This window comes from Zeus faber (genome assembly GCF_960531495.2).
Source record: "Zeus faber genome assembly, chromosome: 12".
Taxonomy (NCBI): domain Eukaryota; kingdom Metazoa; phylum Chordata; class Actinopteri; order Zeiformes; family Zeidae; genus Zeus; species Zeus faber.
In genome coordinates this window covers 11838554-11861532 of record NC_137196.1, presented here as the reverse complement: position 1 = coordinate 11861532, position 22979 = coordinate 11838554, and positions in this window count along the sequence as shown.

The following is a 22979-nucleotide window of genomic DNA, read 5'->3' as shown; positions in this document are numbered from 1 at the left end:
ACTTCCAAACGATGCTGCGGTGCACTCCTCCTCAAAGGCTGTTAAAGGGGAAGCATTATTCTCCTTTTTACACATGTTAATATAAACCCCTTTCCCACTTGCACCGAAAGCCGCACATCTACCGCCAACGATCAGTAGTGGCGTCATGTGGGGACGGGGGCCCCGTGTCGATGTTCTGTAAAAGTCGTTCCGTAAATTTCCCCGCTCTGGAAGTCGTAACATTTTCAGCAAAATGCCGGAACGGCTGTGAATGGAGTGTGTGGTAATTGAAGCAGTAACATTTCCGTAAAGTAGGTGTGGAGCATGAATCCAAATGAAGCACTCATAGTGGGAATTTATGAATATTTATTTTGTACAAATATTAAAAAAAAAAAAAAAAAAAAAGCTTTGTTTTCTGGGAAGAAAAAAAAAATGCATCCGGAAAAAAGTCTGATCCGAACCGTGGAGCTCGGCCGCAAAGACGAGAAACTGAAACACGTCCAGTCTCTAAGGGGACAGGTCTTTTCATTCTTAAATTGTTTTCCTTTTCTTCTCAAAAATGCCACTCAGACCCTGGCAGAGTCTTTTTGTCAGTTTGACAGTACAGGTAGTCCTCACTTAACGACCTACCTGTTTGACGACCGTTCAGACTTAGCACCAGCTCTCTGACCAGTCTGTATCGTACGCTGTGAACAATACCAGGGCGTCTCAGCGTCAAGCATCTCATCGCTCTTTATATACTATATATACTATATACACTATATATACTATACATACTATATACACTATATATATATACATATTATATATACTATACATACTAAATACACTATATATTTACACTATATATACTATATATACTATACATACTATATACACTATATATATATACATACTATATATACTATACATACTATATACACTATATATTTACACTATATTTACTATATATACTATATATACTATATACACTATATATTCTATATATACTACACATACTATATACACTAAATATATATACATACTATATATACTATACATACTATATACACTATATATTTACACTATATATACTATATATACTATATACACCATATATTCTATATACACTATATATACTATATACACTATAAACACCATATACACAATATATACTATATACTTTATATACACTATATACATGTATACTATATACTATATATACTATATTCACTATATATACACACTTGATTTACTATATATACTATATACACAATATACACTATATATAGTATATACACTATATACATGTATACTATATATACTATATACACCATATACACTATACATACTTTATACATTATATACACTGTATATACTGTCCATACTATATACACTATATTCATATATACACTATATGCACTATATATACTATATACACTATATATACCTTCTATACTATATACACTATATATACTACAGATACTCCTCACATAACGACCGAGTTCTCAATGCGCGTTCACAGTGGCCACGCCCCCTTAGTCTGAAATAACACGGGTCCTCGCTTATCAAACAATTCACTTAACGACCTGGTCCTAGGAACAGAACTCGGCCGCTAAGTGAGGAGTACCTGTGAAATAAAAGCACACAATTTTCTATTGGTTTTGTTTGGAGAAACGCTTTGGCCATGTCGAATATGAATGACGTCTCTATCATGCAACCGGCGCATGGTAGAGATGTCATCAACACGCCCACGCGCCGAGGTGAAGGAGGCTCATTTACCGCCATAACATACGACGGCATAGAAGAAGAAGATAATATACGTTTATATTGCGGACACGTCCAAACACATGGAGTGTCCACGCAAAATAAGTCACAATTACTCATAAGTCTGTCGCCTCGTCCGCCATCTTGGGTGTGCTGTAAAACTGCGCAGCGTCACCGTGTCACGTCCTGCCTCCTGCACCCTCCACCCAGGCTCCGCCCCTTGCCAAAACCAAACAGAGTATTTCCAGGTGGTGTCAACACGTCTGACACCAACAAACTCCGGTTGTGTGCTGCACGTGTGAAAGGGCAACGCCAGTCGATGTCTGGACCCGATTATCTGGACGTTGTCTGGAGTTCATGTGTGAAAGCAGCTTATCAAACCTTTTTGCCACATTTGGAACTTGTCACCAAAGGACCTGGGCAATATCACAATTTCCCAGACCCCTCCTGTCAATAATGCTATGTTTAATGTGCTTTTTGGAGTCAAAAACAGTCAACTGGGAGTCCGGGAGTCAACATAGGGTGTTGCTTATGAGGGTTGGATGCAACAGACAAAGGCGGTGGATAATGCCTTCGCAATTGGAGCCTTGCCTCCGGTTCAATTTCTCACCTCGTCTTTGTCTCAAGTCCTGTCTACTTTTCATTTTGAAGCTCTCCCAGTATTTCCTCTTCCTTCACTTTTTTCACCACGGTGCTCCAGTGTTTCCCACCTTGAAAAGATGCGGAGTAGTATAGGCTCGTTTTTACGAATGACCTGTACGCGTCTGTTTGCGGGAGTCACGCGCCTTGGACGGGCTCCGGGAGGACACTGAATAGGGGGAAGAGGAGAGAAGAAAGGAAAGGAAAGAATCAAATATAAAATGACTGCCTTTGAAAAGTCGGAACACTGAATAATGCGTTCGTATCAAACAGGAAGACATACCAATGTGAGCTTTGTAGACGTCTCACAAACAGTGCGGTCCATTCAGTATGCTCTTTGGCTCTTTCGATAATGGGCCTGCGCATTTTAGACCGTTCAGACCCGGAGGACGAGCTGCTTTTAGCCCGGATCCGACGACCCGACAGAACATTAACGAACTGCATTCCTTTCCCATCCAGCGTCTTGTCTGCGTTGATATTTCATCTCTAAAGAGTTTGTCGGGCATCAGAAAACAAAGACATGTCGGCACAGCGGCGCCATCTCCGCCGACCAAAGGTTGTTGGGAGGCAGGAAAAAAAACCAAAAAAAAAACCAACAATAACTGGCCGAGAGATGGAGAAGTGCACGGTCGTGAACAGAAGTCGAAGCGCACTGAATTTGTAAATCAGAAAGGTTGAAACCGTCCATTTACGATTTTCCAGGGGCGGACCGCTGCTTTGAAGATCTGAATCCCTTTAAAAATAAGTTGCAATCGCCACAATATTTCAAAGTCAATTCAAATGCATATCTATATAAGAGACCCCAGGAGCGTCACTAAAAAGTTTGTATTCTTTCTTTTTACATTTGGTTGTTACTTGAGGGGGAAGAATTTGGGTTTCGCAGAATTCACCCGAGTCCTGTAGACCACCGCATCAATATTTTTAAGATTTCTCCTGAATCTGCGAGTAGTATCCGAAATACATTACTTCTGGCCAAAAGACGTTTCATGAATACGTCTCCAGATGCTTTGGCGTGGAAGACCATTTTACGAGCTCGTCCCTTTATATTAGGAAACGGAAGAAGTGGCTTAAAGCAGTTGCTGAAGAAGCTTGGACCAAAAGATACGCCAGGGTTTCTACCCAGGAAGCAACGTCACTGGAACGCTGCCTGGAACAAATGACTTTCATGTGTAACCGCCAAGAAATTTGTATAATGGCGCCAACATCGGAGTGTGGAAGCAGCCATTCACAAATGTAAATGTGTTACCATTTGTACAAAGTAGATTATAGCGGTGCAATTACTCTGGGAATGTAGAACAAATGTGATTGTGTGTGTGTGTGTGTGTGTGTGTGTGTGTGTGTGTGTGGCACATATCGGTGGTGGGAAAGTTGTGGAAAAAGTTGTGATTGGGTGGCACCCAAGTCTTCCTATTGCCCATTTTCTCGAGGGAAGGAAGGAAGGAGAGCAGTATATATGGATAGTATACCATGCTTTCAGAGCCATTCGGAGCCATGGCCGGCCACTTTAAGAACATCTCCATTTGTCTTGTTGGGGTTTGTTACTGATCTTGGCACGATATTTTCACCAGTCGGATTAGAATGAATAGCCCTCCGAATCAATTTGCCTCAAATGCAGCGCTGGTTAACTCCTTCAAATTGACCAATTTTGTGTTTTTGCTAATCGTTCTCCTTGCATACAAAGGAGCTCTCCCCCTTTCGCGATAACAAAGACGGCTTGGGCTCTGGAGATCACAAGGTTTTTAAACGTCTCTGGAGCATATCCATATTGTATATCTGGAATCCACACGTCAAAACGATATAGAACCGTTAAGACGTTGTGAGTCGGGCCGGAGTAGCCGCCGCAGGGACGGCGCCCTGCTCGGACCGCTCGGAGACGCCGCCGAATCCGCTGACAACCTTCCTCGGCGGTTTTGGACCTCGGTGAAAGACGCGGAAGCCCCGCTTACATGAAAGCCCGGACAGGAGCGGGGAGCTCGAGCAGCGTCTGGTTAGCCATGCATGCTGTGGGGAGCACGGCACAAAGCAATCACCCTCCTCTCTCTAATGGAGCTGTCAGGCCAATCACAAACCCCACAAACTGCGGTGTCCGTGAAGAGGCACTCGCCGCCTGATGAGCCCTGGAGGCCCCCCGGCCGCCACGCTTAAAGGAGGTTTTCTCCGTGTGCACGTTGTTCCGCCCCACGTGCACGGACACGTCCACGGGTGCATACATGCGGACCTGCATTTGTAGCGAGAGAAAATCCCGAGGCCTTGAAATGTGTGCAGACCAAAAGTCTCTTGTATGTGCCGTCAAACGCGCCCATCCAAATTTAAACGCGTGTGTGAGTGAGTAGAAAATGGGATTCATCTGTATTTGGGAGCTGAATACAATTTTAAAAAGAGTAATTAGAACATTGGATGAAAAATAGGAAATTGGTAAATTGGAAAACCTAAAATAAGCAAGAAAAACATTATTTAAAACAAACTATTGACAAGGACAGTAATCCAAAAATTAACAATGAACAAGAAAAATAAACCCCAAAAAATAAACAAGAAAAATTTGGCAATAGAAAATACAGCAAAGAAAAACTCAATAAACAATAAACCTCTTTATCAACAATTGCAGTTGCTGTGTACATACTGTGTGTGTGTGTGTGTGTGTGTGTGTGTGTGTGTGTGTGTGTGTGTGTGTGTGTGTGTGTGTGTGTGTGTGTGTGTGTGTGCGTGTGTGCATGTGTGCATGTGTTTGTGCGTGTGTGTGTGTGGGGGTTGGTCTATATGAGCCAATTTCTTGTTCTCTGTAAATACCTCGCGGCTCTGCGGCTTTACATTACGTACGTAACTATACACACCAAACTGTCAATCACATCATATCATGTAATTCTGCCTTTTGTGTGAATGACACACACTCCTCCGGTGATGGAGCGGCGACGGTGGCATCTAATGAGGTCCCGGACAGAGAAAAGAAGGCAACGTCCTGCAGGCCCGGAATCAGGAGTGGAGGATGGCCGGGTCGGACGATGTAAATGAGGGCAGGAACATAAAAGGTAGAGAACGAAGTGACTGAAGCCGACACGAGGCCTATTACCATGACTAACGGAGAATACGGCCCAGCTCGCTACGATGCAGGAGAATACACAGAGATACGTCTCGTTGCTCATTAGAGCATGTCCGCCGAACCAAAACAGAGTTATCTCCTGATAGGGTCTGTGGCTTCGTAATTAAAGTACTGTAACTGTGTTGCATTCAGCCAACGGTTACAACAGACACTGTGTAGTATAAAAAATATATCAAATAAAGATATTTTAATGAAAAACAGAGAAGATGGGGGGGGGGGGGGGGGCGAGAGATGGGGCTTGGATTCTGTTTCATATGGTACAGTAAATGACTGAAAAACAAAACAAAAAAGTAAAATATATATATATATTTTTTTTCTTTTTTTGTTTTGTTGAGTTTTTCTATATATCTGTTAGAACCAGAGGGAGAAAAAGCATTGCAAATTTTAATAAGGTAATATACCTAGTAGTGAAAGGAAAGTGACTTGAGTAAAACTATATCATTAAAAATACTCTCAAGTAATAACTTAATCTAAAAAATAAAATAAAAACAGATGTCAGTCTTGCTTATTACAGTGTTTTTGCCGTCTGATTTGTTGAACTTATTACAGTGTTGTTACAATGTTATTACGGTCTGATTCATTTAACTTATTACAGGGTTATTAGAGCGTTATTAATCTTACTTATTACACTGATATTAGTCTAACTAATTACAGTGTTATTATAGTGTGTGCAATGTATATTGCACACTTTATTACACAGTGAAATCCAGTTAAGTACAAAATATTTATAATATTTCACATATTTTTCCTCTTATTTCTTCTATGATATTTTTTTGTTTAAACAGAACTCAGCACTCAGCTACTAAGGATAAACTCTGATTCAACGTTGTTATTCTTTGAAAAAAGACTCCACAACTCCACCATTTCTTTCAGTCAGTCATGATTGATTCCGAGAAAACCTTTTCAAAACTTTTATTATTTGAAACCGAGAAGTGGCCCTGGTTCATTATTTCAGCAGTGCAGCTTTGTTAAATCAAACTGCCGACAGTGATACTGGTAATTCGTTTCTTCCACTCGCTGTTGCCGCGCATATCACAATCACATGCTTACTGTATGTGACAAAAATACATATTTCAACCCCCTATATATAATTGAACCAGTTTGACCATTTGACCGCTATAATGAAGATAACACCGGATATATAGTATATTTTTATCACACTTATGCTATGTACTGTACATAAGAACTGTAGTTTGTTGCATTTATGAAATAAAAGAACTACAAACTGATAAAGACTGTCATTTTTTTTCTGTGCTTGACACAGCAAAACACTAAATTATTTTGAACTCTAAAAAAAAGAATACTGGCACCTATCATTTTCCTTTGAAATAAAATACAAAATGCAGGTCCTTCACTTATTTGTGGATTTGAAAAAAAGAAATATTCACTTTAATTATAAGCGGCAAAAAAATGTAAGTTAATTGTTATCACGACTTAACTCTATTTCAGTGTGCCGTCATCCGCGTCTAGGGTCCGATATAAATATCTATATTTGCAAAATTAAAAGCTCGTTTCTCTCACCTGCTTTATGCGATTTCTGCCCCTGAACTTCACTGCAAGGCTTCTCCATATCCGGGCTGTATGATGTCACTTTTAGCTTCACACATGACTGTAAGCTGTCATCAGTGAGTCGCGACCGATTTTTGCTTTTTATGAAGTTCATGGTGGAAAAACACTTGCTCGCACGAGTATGTGGATCCAAAGATGGACAGGACCCCAAATGCGTACTTGTTCATGTTCAAATAGGTGTCGGGAATGGCATTCCATGTCTCGATTCCACTCCGCATTCCATGAAACAAACTTTAACGTTCTGTTTTCCTCAGAAACTTTTTGGATGTATCCATGGTTAACTTACCGGGGTTCGAGAGCTCAAAATAAGTCACCACCCTGTCGGCAACAGGTGACGCATACAAGCTGCGACGCATGTTTTGATCGAAACAAAATATTAAAACACGTTTGATTTCAATGTTACAAGATCACCTAAATCTCCAGAATCATAACTATTACATTGAAAGAAGTAACTAAATAGAATAAAATTTATTTAAATTAAATTAGCCATGATTTATTCACACTATTTTCTCAAAGCTACAGGGAGCCCTGTGGGAAGTATGGCAAACACATCTTTCTTATCAACAAAAGCTTTTTAAGAGGAAATATACCGTCCAGTTCGTTTAATACTGTGACTGGAAGGGATTCAACAGACCGCTCCACGTCAGCAGCAGCCATCTTGGTTGTTTACGAAGGCGCCTCAACGGCTCTCCTCTGCATCGGCATCGTATCAAACTCGCCTCATATTAGACAAACGGTTGTGAGTGTAGTACTTTATTAATCTCCCGATACGTGAAGTAGGCATAGAAGTATGATTATATACACATAGAAATACATAAAACAAAATAAAAACAAGCAATGTAGAAAGCTCAGGAAATATGACTCTGGCAGTGTGTTATTATATAGTATTGTATGTCATTATATATCCCGTTTTTTCGAGGGTATTTATATTTCTTTCTCTTGACCATTTCTTTGCTGAACTGATGCATTACATTACAGTAGGGACAAAGCTACAACTTCCATATACCTCGCTACCCACAGTTATTACGAGTCCCACACGTCAAGACTAGACTCGGCTGAAGCATTGTTGACGGAATCCATTTAGTCGGAGCGCAGAGTCGACATGCTTTCTTCTCGGATGTGTGCGATCGCATAATACCAGGGTCTGATCTGAATATCAAAGCCAAGCGAGTGTATTTTAAACGTATTCCGCACGTGTCGTAGCTCTGACCCTCCACTAGAAGCTTTCTGTCGGGATTTCTGCTCCATCACCACCGCCGCCCACTCCCCCTCAGAAACCAAGCAGATGCCGCCCATGGGGGACTCATATCAAAGGCTCTACTTTCTATTATCTCCTTGTATGTTTGTGATGCGCTTTGGTTTTTTTATTATTTCAGTCGTGAGCGGAGCCCCGCGCCGGGGATGTGAGAAAAAAGCAAAGCTAACCCTTCTGTCGGGTTCCCCTAACTGTCTTCCCGAAAACAATGACAAAATATATCACCGTGCGAAGGGTGACACGGTGACGCCTTTATACCAAGCTGGATCGAAAAGGAGGTCTCAACACCTCAGGATGCCACGGTGGCGCCAAATAAGCGGCGGCAAGGGATCTACTGTCCGGTCAGCTAGTGTTGGGCATTAGCATGTAGTTGACGTGAAACGAGGGATGTCAAACCAGGCGGAGAAGCAGTTGCCCTTGACTACGGTCATAATCATTCTTATTGACCAATCAGAATTGAATATTCCACAGAGCTGTGTAATAATGGTTTATACATTGAATGTGCTGTAGATTGTGAAATGCAATTGTGTCAAAGGTGAAGATTTGTTCGAATAAATATATAGGAAAATATATATATTTTTTTTAATAATAATGACTGAATAATGCCTGCACATTCTGGGAGTGCATGCAGATCCATATGCCCCATTCCTCATTACAGGCACACAGAATTCGCAAAAATTTTTGGCCTTGCTCAGCATAAATATTTCATGTCTGCCACTCACTAGAGAAATAACTGAAATGTCTTTCCGTCGGAATCATTTAAAATAATAAAGTTTCCAGCAAACTATATGTTGGTAAAGTTCAAGTTTGCAAGTGCATCTCCAGACCATGTACAGACAGACAGACAGACAGATAGATGGATAGATGGATAGATGGATGGATGGATAGACAGATGGATAGATAATTTCCTCATTACTTCCCCATTTGTGATATCTCGAGATTTAGCTTACTCTCTTCCCGAAAACTCTGTTCTTCGTCTTCTTGTCTTCTGTTCTCCCACTGTGTGAAAGATGCAGACGGAGACACTCGAGACGTCACTCGACACATTAGTCACAATCCAACGACTCCCACGTTTGACTTTGACGCGTGTTTCGGTGTTCATTTCGTTTCACACTTGAATAAACAAGCGAACGCCTTGCCATCCATCAACCCAGGGAATCACAGTCAAATAAAAGATAAGAGCTTTTTTTATATACAGTACAGTTTATATATCCACAAACAGTTGGTCCAGTCAATGTCATATGACTGATTTAACTGAGAATCAAATCATAATGGTCATGTACTGGTTCTATAGCATCCAAATATTAATTGAATGCTATAGAGCCAGTACCCGACACAAAATAACACAGTTTTTTTGACAACTGTCTGACATTGAGTCAAAAGCACACATTATCCAAGAACTGAGTAAGGGACAACTAGTATGCCTGGTTTCAGAGCTTCCATTCAGGCAAACAGAGCCACAACCACATAGCCAACACTGCAACAACCTAGCGAACTGTACGCCAAAACAACAACAACAGATAAATATTGACTAAGGTAATGACTAATGACGAACCTATGACTAACGACTATTAATGTCAAATTAGACGTTCAAGATTCAAGATTCAAGATTATTATTCGTCACTTACATATACATACTTTCATACATATATGCAGTGAAATGTAATGCAACGCACCCGGTGCGTTTCCCTAGGACACAATATGTCCTAGGGAAAATTTCTAATAGCCCAACTAACTGACTCCAAAAACGTAATACAGTAAGTCGAATACTTATAGAATAAAATAAAAATATATAGAATAAAATAAAATACAATAAACATAAAATGAAATAAAATGGAATAGATAGAGGGAATATGCTTATTTATATGGAATAGGCAATGTATATACAGATATGCGCATTAAAGTGGCATGTGAATAAAGTGAGGTCGTGTTTGGGATAATACAGCACAGTATACAACAGTACGGCGCAGCAATACGGCATCATGAACAACCCTGAACAGTGACACAGTATGCGGTACAGTATGCTACATACAGCACAGAAGGTAGTGGAGCCTAGTGTATGTCTCAGTGAGGACCCCTGGTGAGGTCAGCATTGACATATCTGCATTCATCTTTAGTCAAGTCAAGTCTTTATTGCACTTTCTATGTAGTGCAATGCTCATTATCAACAGACATCTGTGTAATAAGCCTTATTGCCCGAAACAGACTTTCTGCTAGACTCAAAGATTAGCCGCAGAAATAAATGTATAGACGTTTAAGAATCCAAATTGCGCCCCCAAATTTGTCATGTACACCTCTCTCTTTCATTTAGACTCTTTTAACCTACCAGTCTTAAAGTTACAGGCTGTAACCGTTGGATTGCCAGGCTTCTCACGCTCTCACTCAGCCTCCATATTTTATCCTGAATTACCTCGCTGAAGGCACTAATGAAATGTGTTCCGCCGTCGGCGCAGGAAAGTGACAGATAGATTCTTCGGAATAACAATGGACGCCGTGGATTATAATCCTTGATGCTATTAAGGATGACCTCCAAACCAGGACACGCGTTCTCCGCCCGTGGCTTCCTGTTGGCCGCACGACCAACAAGCAGCGAGCTTTTGTTCGCGGTCCTTTCAGCGCGATTGTCACTCCGACGCATTCAAATCGGTCATTTTCTTCTCGTGAACGACCCTCTTCTTTGCCGGCGCACAAGGGGGGGGATTGGGGTATCGATCGGGTTCGTCACCTGTTGGGTAAGCTCTTTGTTGTCAGTGTGCCAGAGAATTCCTTCCCCTTCACCTTAAAAACATCTAGCGAAAAAGAACATCCAAAATCCACCCCGGGAAAAAGGAGTTATTGCACCCAGGCCGTGGCTCTCTTTCGTCTTACACATTACTTTGGAGTCTTGAGTAAGTACCTAATTTTCAGCCCGTGATTGCTTAATTTTGTCTCGAAATAAAGGCTGAGACAACATACGGACGAATGGAAACGGCTCCAACCGAAGCGCTCTCCATTGCTATTCCCAATCACTGTGAGGCTGATTCGAAGCGGCAGCCATGTCATTGTCTCCCCCTAGCAGAGATGGAAGCTCGGCATCAATCTGGGCTGCATATCATCACCTGTAACAAGATACTCCTTCTTCTCCGTTATTTCCATATGCATCCCCTCTGCGTTCGCCCGCCTCATTCGAATATGGCCGAGTTGTGTTTTGGCCTCCTGAAGGGCACGCCATTAGCATTGGTGCTAAGATCTAGCCAAAAGATTGATTTGAAATTCAGTTAAACATTTTCTTTCCCTGAAGGTTGTGTTAGCATAACCATGACAGAATCCGCGGCGGCTGAATACCTTTCTATGCAGATTACTCCACCTGTATATTCTGCCGGGGTATCATTTTCCGAAGCCCAAGCTTTGCAGCCGGAGCTGGCTTTGTGCGCGCAAAATCCTAATATTACATGCGGGATTTTATAAGAACTTAAGTGGATGCAATTAGAAGGACGTTTTTATGATGCATCTTTGTGACCAAAAATTGGGTCTCAAAGGAACTCCAGCAGACATTTAATGCTACTTAACATGTGCCGAGTGTACGCTGTGATTCTTCTTCTTTTTTTTTTTTTACGACGCCCTACCTTAGGAGCTGGTTTGCGGAGGTCATTAAGAATAATGAATGTGGAAAACCGCTGGAAAATTAGCTGCCGCACATGCGGAATTAAATGTCAACTCCGGTACGCGGAAATTGGCTGGATTTGTCCGAGAGGAATTCACTCTTAGAAATGGAGTTAATCTAGTTGGGAGAGGTGTCCGTGTCCATGGCAACAGAAGTGATCTGAAGTGTTTTGGAGCTGCTTTTGAAAAAAGGAAGCAAAGCTGGACAGGGGCGGTGAGGGCGGGGGGGGGGGGGGGGGGGAAACAACCAAAGAAAAAAAAAAAACCCATGAAATAAGATGAAACAGTGGGCAGGATGGAGTGTCCACGCCGTCTCCCTTTGAAATGAATCATTCCGTTCCCGTTTAATTAGCGGCTGCACTTGTAAAATGACCTCTAAATCCTGCCTCTGTCTGTACCTCCCACCAACTACCTACGCCGGCTCGGTAAAGAGGTGCCGAGGGTGATCAGAGAGGGTGAGTGGGTGAGAGGGATGGAAATGGATGGATTAGTGGCGGGGGAGAGAGAGAGAGAGAGCGAGAGCGACTTAGCGCCGGGGAAGCTTGGACGCCCTGTTCTGTGAAAAACGAGTAATGAGTGCGGGCAACGGAGACCAAGGTAATCAAATAGAAAAATAAGAGTCATTTCCCCTTATATCCAATTTTAGCCCCCAAACCGTCGTGGGGAGACAGTTTGGGCTGGGGTGTCAAGTTTAGCAGAGTTGAATTTGCTGAGGCTTAAACGCCGTCATTTCTGTAATAACAAATTTGTTTGGTCTGCCTGCTAAGACTTAAATTGCAGTTTAATTCAAGGAAAATACCTTTTGGCTTTGGATTTTACTTACTGGAATGACTATAATATTTAAAGTAAAGTTAACAGTAGAAGGATTTGAAATTATTTTATAACTATAGTATGCCTGGTTGAAGACCTCCCGCAAAGAAAAAAGTCTGCAAGAACCTAGCAAACTATTTGCTCTACAAAAATTACTCTGTCCTACATATAAATAAACCATTTACTGTTGTTGGAGTAAATGGAGTTATGCTCCTTTTTACACAATATATAGTGAGGTTCCCAAAACCTGTTTTTTTTGACAAAAATACCACTCAAATGAGGCATTCTAGCCATTCTCACATGCCTCTAAATCCATTGTGTTCCTGACACCCTGTTTAAGGGGGAGGAGCCTCCCTCCCGAGGCCACGACTTATGTGAGCCAAGGAGGTGTGAGCTTTACCTCGGGTTCCGTTGTTTCCAGTCTGTTAGCTTTCACTGATTTCACCCTAGACGTCCACCAAAATCCGTTTCTGCACAAATTTAAGGCAAAAAAAACCAAAACAATCCAGTTGCTGAATCTTTACTTTAATCTTTAATCTTTACTTTACAAGGCCTCGGTTAAAAGTTAACAATGGAGTAGCGTGGAGCTTGGAGCACCACGGGGTACGGCGGGGCTTGGGGCTCTTTTGTATCATTCAGTTACAGAAACAATGGAAAGTAAAATAAAATAAATACATCTCTGGCTTTGTTTGGAGAAGCGCGGAGAGGATCGCGCACCGCAGCCTACAGTAGTCAACCTACTGTGGACACACACACACACACACACACACACACACACACACACGCACGCACACACATGCAGACACACACTAACACACACACACACACACACACACACGGATGGGGGGCGGAGCTAATTCTACGGAAGTGACATAAGTGATACAACTGAAATGTCGTATTTTTGGGCAGCAAAGCCGAACGCCTTGTTTCATCACACGTTTTCTGAAACAGACAGCTCACAGAAAACCGACTGGGTTGCCTTATTTCACAGTTTGCGTGCCAGTAGGCCCATCAGAGACCAAAATGTAGGTAGGTGCACAAGAGGTGAAAAAAGTGAGTTTTTCATAATACTGTAGGTCCCATTTAAAATGTGAATGCCAGGCGACAGACGGAAAAAGCGTTATTATCATTATTAAAAGACAATGGTCATTATTCAGAAATAACTGACCACGGATTGCAGTTTCTGACCAATCACAATCGAGTATTCCGATAAATAAACGCCAACTAGGACAGAGGTTTATGTACGGAGCTCAACCTTTTAATCGTCCAAAAAATTTTACTATCCTTACTACTTTACCACAGCTGCTGCTGCTGTATGGTTTAGCATGCAGTCAGCGGCCTAGAAATTCCAGAAATGATAAAGCCGGTCTAGCGGCTGATGAAGAGAGGATTGGTAGAGGGATGAGTCAGATTATTTATTGATTCTATATCACAGGCCTCTGGTGAGACACGAGGTGTCTTAAAGCCATGACCTCCATACAGTCTCAGCCCCATGTCGCTATAATGGTAAAGGTTACTTTCATTTTTACTCATAAAAATATTGGGTCACTGGTAAAGTAGCTGAAGGAAAACCAAACCGTGAAGCATTTCCCCAATAGTTTGGTCTGTGTTTGTTTCGAAATTAAGTCCAACCGCTCATTCCTGGATCTTCTGCTTCATTGTTGTTTAAGAAAAATCCCTGTATTGCCTCTCTTTCCTGGCCGTGGCTGTACGTTTCTTAAGCATCTGCCAGTTTCACAAAGCCCCTTCCCCATTAACATTTTTTACATAACGTTTTTTTTTTTATGAAAGCACGGTCGGGCCTACTTCCATTTTTGTCTTCATCTAAACAATAAGGGCGTACAGAGCCGCCGAGAAGAACATCCCGAGCGCTTTGTTTTCAGTCGTGAGAGGGTGGCGGAGGCGGCGGCACAGGAGCCGGCAGGGGAGAGCTTCATTGTGCCGACACAAACCGCCCGTGGAGTGCGGTGGAGACTGAAAAGACCCTGCGTATTATGACTTTGACAGTGAGCCAATTATTTGCGTCCGCCGCCGCCACCGGAAATGTATAGCCATGACTCAGCATCCATGTAATGCATATGAATAACTAGCGTTGACTCGGAGGTAAACAATAAAAAGATTTAGGAGCCATGTAAGAGTTAATATCGCTTTCTTTGGATTTTGTCGCATGGCTAACCGTGTAAAGAACATATTACTCTCTTCGACCCTGGCCGGAGTGACCTCGCCCATCACTCCCGCTAATGACTTCATTTGCGTGTTTCCAGTCTGCTAGTTAGGGGCAGTGCACCCTTTTGTCTCCCCGCTTCCGTTCCATGTGTCCATCCTTCCTGGGACTGAAAGGATGGACCCCCCCCCCCCATCCTCCAAATTCATAACGTTACACCTGACCTATTTTGATCATCCTAAAGGCACATGAAGATTGATCTAGTTCATTACGTCCCTGAAAGGTGGGTCGTTTGGCGGCAATGCCCAACACCGTACATTGTCTGTGAAGGAAAAGTGAACAATATCCGCCACCAAATGTGGAATACAATAATAATTTAGATACATTTATTCATCCCGTACACTATATCCGTCTATATTCATACTGACTTGTACTTATATTTCATACCCTTAGCCCCGGCTAAGTGGCTGTATGGCAGCTTTTAACTTAACTTATCCGAACGGATTAACTTAACAACTTATCTTGTGAATAGTCGCTTTGTGCATATTCTGTATATTGTTGTATACTTTGCTATTTTTGTTTATTTTATATTTATATATATATTGTGTGTGTGTGTGTGTGTGTGTGTGTGTGTGTGTGTGTGTGTGTGTGTGTGTGTGTGTGTGTGTGTATATGTATATTTTTCTATATTGGTCTTTTTCTATGTCTTTTTTTTTCATAATGTTAAGCCTTTATATGTAAATTATTTGGACAACAATGCACCAATCTTTACCCCCTACAAATGAAATATATTTCATATCCATATATATATGAAAAAGTGCTTGAGTGAATCAACGGATTCTGATTCTGATAAACTTTAATGAACTCTTGACTCCTTCAGAAATGTATTTATTTTCAAATTTGCGCCCAAAAACCTGCCGCCAGCTGCACGACTGTTCAAAATGTGATTGTGTAATTGCGTGGCGGAATAATATTATGACAAAAAGCAATGGTGGCACATTCACTTATTAATTTAGCGTCCTCGGCATTAATGAATGACAAAGGATTTGCATCGGCCCCCCTGATGTGAACACTGAGTTTCAACACCATCTGCTATTTGTTCTATCCCCTGTTTCCAGTGCCTGTGGTCCCTTTGAAGAGGTCCTTTAAAAGGCATTCAGATATAATGCTAAATAGCTGTCACTACTGGCACACCGACATGACCTGAATATAATTTTTTTTACCACGGCGGAAAAAAGGGAAGAGGAGTGTGTGGTTGGGAGGGGGGGGGGGACTCTCGCACATTCTAATTGGGTGAATCCCCCAACCCCCCCACCCACCCCCGCCCGGGACCGGGGACCGGCAGGTTGAAGAGAGGACACCGCGCGGACCCTGTAGCTACAGCTACACCCATTACGCCCCCAGCGAGCTCACCTGCTTTCCCCGCCTGCTATTATACTATACAGCGTGAAGAGCCAGGGGTCCGGCTTTGAAGCTGGGAAAAATAAATGCGTTGGGATACATCTGAGGGTGCTGCGCTTTAGTAATTAAGTTCATTTCCAATTCATGCCGCGCCAAACAGTAAAAGAAAAGGTGAATAAATGTATCCTCCTGTGTCTCTGTGTTGTCGTTGTTGTTTAGTGGAGTTGAAAGAGGAAAGGTTTGATATGGCGGATGGTCTTTTTTTTTTCCCCGCCCATAACATGATTAACTAAACCAATAAAACAGGTCAACGTTTTTAATCAAAGACTCTAATGTAATTTTCTGGTGTTTGTTTGAGAACTTAATTGGAGCATTATGGCTGCAACAGTCAGCTTAAAGCATATGAGGACCTCTGCTACTGTATGGCTCTGAAAAAGGCTTAACAATACAGCATACCCAAGTAAAAAACTAAGCATACTGAATGTATATTTTAAGTATATAAATGTTAAAAGTATATTTATGAGTATGAACTATATTTTTTGGTACTTCTTATTAACCTAATGTACTAATATAAAGTGCGGCTTTATGATGCTAGTAATCAATATACTGTAACACTTATAAAATGCATATTTAACATTAACCTAACTTAAGAAGTAACATACATCTTATACTTACTCAAAAGAACAAAAGTAACCCAAAATACATTAAAAATATATTTAATATATTTGGGCTGATCTTAAGTACAAATTGCAACAAATTAAGAACAACTTAACTAGTTTCAATTGAACAGAAATTTAGTATAAGACTAAATATACTCAATGTACTATGTGTACTTCCAGATAACACACATTTTTGCACTGAACTTTATTTACTTTTAAGGTGAGAGTCTATCAGGTGAGTTAGATTCCATTGCAGAAGGTGGGAAGAGGAGGCAAAATAACAAATTGAATGTAAATCTGCAAAGTAGTTTGAATTGCATCTCTATTAAATCACTGAAGACGTGCAGTAGTTAATCGCTCACCCTATGATTTATATCTTTGCATTTCAGGAATCCTGGGTTATGATTTAGCTCTTTACTTGCAGCATTAGGTGAGATATTGCAGGAATAACAGACTTTTCTGGATACCAATAGAGCATATCAATAATTGTAGATGTTTTTATGTTCTCAGTTCAGTTTGTACGTCAGGCCAGTAATTGTCCAGTTCCATATCACTCATCCTAAGAACCCAAGGCTTTGGTCACAGAATGCAGGAACATTCTGAACACTCCTGTTCAGAATCTTAATGCCATGGTTCATGCACAATCTCTGTGAAAGCAGGGAGTCATGATATCAGATTCTATATCTGTATGGTGTATTTCTATAAAATATAAAATTTATATAAGATGCAGGGCAATTTTTGTTCCCACATAAGCAGTTGTATTCCCACCCAATTCCAAGCAGGTTTATTTAAACCCTGCGATTTAATTAAGTAAATTAAATTCATAGAATGAAAATATGAAATAAAAATGTTGATTTATTTTAGCTTTAATTATCAGGAATCTACCCTTGCCATGGGACCAGATAGAATGATGTAAACCATATTCAAATCAATATCAATAGTTATTACGTCCAGATTCAAAGGTTTCCATATCAACTTTGCAGAATGTCTGTCACTTCATTTTAGGATAAGATGGTCATGAATCTGCCCCGTGGCCACCATCGATATTGACCCCATCAAAGCCGAAGACGACTCCTGTTTCCTTTGAACCCGTGGTGAGGAGGATAGGAGCGGCGTGGTTCCTCTCGAGGCTTTCTCGGCCTCAGAGGAACAGCGGCGCACGATCGATACCTTTCTTGCACCTCCTCCAAGAGGACGGATCGTGAGCACAGCGCTGGGAAAGATCTCATGAGCAAAGGAAGCTCATTAAAGTAAGAGCACTTTGTTAATTACTACCCCAATCACAACAAAATGCCACGCAAGTACCTACATGTGTCTTTTACTAATGGCCAGATTAACTCAAGTTTGCCAACTGATTCATCACAACTACCGAAAGCAATTGACAGCAACTCCCAATAACAGTCCAATACATTCCTTAATTTAGCAAATAAAGAAAATATCTACAGGAACTGGGTCTTAAAGACGCAAGCAGTAATGTTGGACAATTAGCGAAGAATACCCATAGAGAAGTATTTCCCAACCTTTTTTCTACCACGGCTCACTTTTCATACCGGAATAATCCCACGCCACAACTCTATCTGTGAAGAATGAGAAGACTATCCTGTTAACCACGAAAAAGCATCACAAAACGTCACAAACATGTAAAACTCTGCTTATATTATGGCCTGTTAATAGTGATGCCAGACTTGATGTAAATGTAAATGATTCGTACTTGCAAACTCGTACAAAGGCAAAAAAGAGCGGGACAGCAAGTTAAACTTAGACTCACAAAGTGAACATAATGTATAATAACTGTAGACTGAATTAAAGGCAAAAAAAGGCCAAGGCATTTGGCTTGATTAATATTGAATGTTTCACTTTCTATGTCCGACTAAATAAATAATTTTGACAGAATTGATTGATTCTTGTTAGAATTCCATTCACAGCACAGAACCGAATCCACTCTTCTAACTCTCGTTCATGGTTCAGGTAAAGGTTCAAGTCCCTCCCTCACTTGTGCGCCACCCTCGTGTGTAACCCCAACTCAATTCCACAAACGAAGAGCGAGAAAGCCAAATAAGGTTTTTACTGAGTGACCGTCACGAGCCGGATGTCTAAAAAGGGACAAACCTTTCACCACTGACTAATATTTCTCTCTCTTGATGCATTTTATGAATTAGTGCAGCTTTGCAATTTTGATCTTGCAAAACAGGAGCTCATTTTGGGCGTTTTTTCCCTAAAGAGGGAATCTGGACTCAAACTTCCTGTTTTGAGAGATTGATACCTCAGCCGCCAACGCGGGTACCGGTGGACTAACATGGCGCCGATCAATATGTTAGATCATGGTCAGTTTGCGCAACGAGCAAATAAAATGTAGCTCATCACGCCTTTAATAAAGATACAGCAAAGCACCCAAACACGTTATTTAAGTGCAAGGCTCGTATCTATGTGCATGTTTGAGGTGATCCATAATCAACAACCTTCGCTGGAAACGAAGTTGTTAGAGAGCCGCGCCGGCTCCTCTTATGTATGTATGGCTTTTTTTACAGGAACTTGTTGATGTTAAATATTTTATCAGGCGTGCTCGGGGTTCGCTCTGGAGAGGGGAAACCAAGGCCTAATTAGGTTCTAACCTTCTGCTCTTAAAATGTGCCGGTTAGACAAAAACACGGATCGAGTATCGGAGATAATTTGAGGGTCAGATATGCCTCCGTTGCAGAGTTCTTCTGTCTCGCTCTCGCGCTCTCGCTCTCTCTCTCGCTCTCGCTCTCGCTCTCGCTCTCGCTCTCTCTCTCTCTCTCTCTCTCTCTCTCTCTCTCTGGTGAGGCTAATGAAAAGGGTACCTCTGAATATTTCCAGCCACACAGACTGTTTGTGATGTGTAAAACCCTAAGGAAGGGTTTTTACAGATTTATTTTCCTTTCCAGGTAACAATCCTGATTCTCCAGCAGAGCATTTGGTTCCCGGGATGTCACCCTCTCTCTGAAGACCATTAGTAGTTTCAGAGTTTTTAGCTTAAAATGCTTCTGGAACAGTAGAGTGCGATCAGTAGAAAAATGTACCCCCCTCTCCAATTATGATTCCGTGCCTATTTTTGTGACGTTATCGCTTCTGTAGCCTGCAAATCCCATCTTCAGCATTTTCTTGCGATGGCGTCGGTCTGAATCTCAATGTGTAAAGAGAGAGAGAGAAGAAAGATGAATCGCTTGTCACCACCCCCTGCGGGGGTGTCAAACAACGCCCAAGGAAGGGGGCATATAAGCATAAAACGGGAACCCGTTTTTTTTGTTTTTTTTTAAACATATGTCATGTTCCATAAAGGTAACCCCTGCTCTTGTTATGTCTGTTGAAAGAAAGGTCTTCGCTCTCTTCGCTATTCATTTGCTGTGTCTCAGGATCACAGCGATAACCCTGGCACCGCTGGGCCACGGGTGGGGAGGCCTTTGAAAAGGGGAGACTACCTATACAGACCAGGACGCAGTGGGGGACAACAGTTGGCCGCTGGCTATCGGCTCATTAGAGGAGAAATAAAAGAAACACTTCAGAATGGATTTGGAGTCGGAGTCGTCTCCGGGGAGGATCGCTGAGCATCGGCGCCGGAGACACGTCTGAGATTACGAATGGAAAACACTGAGAAACACCGCCCTCCACTCCGCCGTCATTGTATCACCTGTTATAGCGTATGTTCACCGTCTTTACTATGAACCCTATGTATTTATAGTGCGTACGTACATACTGTTTTTTTCATATATATTCATGCCTTCAAAAAAGCACATTACTGAGCTTGCATTTGCTTCAGGAAATGCCTGAGGTTTTGCCCTCCGGCGCTTCTTCTTCTTCTTCTTCTTCTTTTCTGCGTCTCTCATTCGTTAACTTCGACACGGGTGAAAGTTTCACAGCCCACAAAGAGGCAAGTTTGGTGGGTTTCTTAATGAGTCATGATGTGAATAGCGTCCTTCTGGCTAGTGGGTTTGACCGTCCATTTGGAGCCAACTAGAGCTATGGCTGGTAATCAGAAATGTCTATGATACGAACACACCACAGCGAAAAATGTCAAGTAACTTTCCCCTGACTTCCAAAAAAACCCAATTACAATCATGTTACAATCAGCTTTTCCATTTGCTGCATTGCTCATAATAAAATGTGATTGTATGAAAATCAATATGTTTTTTTTTTTTAGTTTAGCCCTGTTTTACTGTGTACTCCTCATCGTAGTACATAAGCAGCTTTCATCCTTTTCTCCGGACTGGACGTGCGGCTCCATCTCTCCATCAGGAGTTCAATAGAAGTAACGGGGGACAAATCCATCATCCATGTAGCTTTTCTCCGGGTGCTCCGATTTCCCCACCAAAACCAAAGAGACATTATAGTATATTTTAGGGTCACATTACTACTGTTGCCCTTGAGCAAGACACTGGCCAATAGAACTGGAGTTAGTCCCCAAGTGTCAGGCCAGTTGCTCCGAATGGATAGCACTGGTGCAGGTTTAAGCTACAGTATGCAGGTAAATGTACATGGAAAAATATGTGATTCTTCTTTTAATACCGTACTTCCTGTTCTTCTATTATAATGAAATAAAATATCTTTCCACTTAAAGAACTCGTAGCTCAGTGACGCTCATCTGCAAAGCCGGCAAGATGTAATTTGATCTTTCCATTGCCATTGCATAAGGTAGGAACCAAATTGATTAACCCAAATTAGCCACGCTGATGTCATCTTTAATGCATGACTGTGACTTTCTTATAGGCATCCAGAGAAGGCAACGCAGGTTTAGTTTTTTCTCCCCCCCACTGAATTGTACACTGAATTGAAAGCCTAGAAGTAATATTTCTTCTATCCTTTCACAGGAAACAATTTCCGTCCTTTATTTAAAATTACAGTGGTCTTTTCTCTCGACAATGCAGACAGATCATTTGTGGGGTTTTTTTATTTGTACTTACTTTTCACTGTTCACCGTCAAAACACTGAAATATGCTGATGTCGAAATGGAATTGGAAAAGGGAAAAAAATACTTAAAGGTACAACCATTTTCTACTGAGACTGCAAAGCTTCTAAGTAAAGCGATCCTAATTAGAGGATTTGTTTTGTCTACCAAGATTTCTGAATCATCGTGTTTGCCGCAAAAATAAACTATTTATCTGCAGAATTTCAACAAGCTCCGTTAGTCAGTAGGAAGACAAGCACTTGGCTGTAGAAATGCAATCACCGGACTTTACATGACCATATATATTTTATGTACATAATATATACATAAAATATATTTAATAAAATATAAATAAATATAATAATAATAGTTCTGACAGACAACATGGATTTAGATTGACTGCTTAAATAGGCCGGGAAGCGTGTGGCTTCACCACAATATTTAACCTCATTGTCCCAGTCCACAGTCCCCACATGGCTCAAGACCACCTCTATCATCCCCGTCCTCAAAAACTCATCACCCACATAAATGACTACCGACTCATAGCACTCATTTCCCATTGCCATGAAGTGCTTTGAGAGAAGCACCTCCTCGACCCTGACCCTCAGCATAGGCGCCCCTCAAGACTGTGTTCTGAGGCCCGTCCTCTACTCTCTCTTTACCCACGATTGCCTGCCAATTCACAACTCAAACTCAATAGTAAAGTTCACGGATGACACCCCAGTTTTAGGCTGAATTACCAACAATGACGAGGCAGCCTGCAGGGACGAGATGTGATGTGAGATTCTGCGTCTCACATCATGGTGCACCTCCAACAATCTCATCCTCAAAGTACAGAAAACGAAGGAGCTGATTGTGGAATTCAGGAGGTCCAAAAGCTGCAGCCACTCCCCCATATATATCAACGGGGTTGAAGTGGAGCGTGTCCCCAGCTTCTAATTTCTTGGAGTACACATCAGCGAGGACCTTTCCTGGACATCAAATACCTGCTTCCTTTTGAAGAAGGCCCAACAACGCCTGCAATTCCTGAGGAGGCTGACGAGTGCCCGGCTATCACTAAAAATACTCTCCAACTTCTACTCCTGCACCACTGAGAGCATCCTGACCAGCTGCAT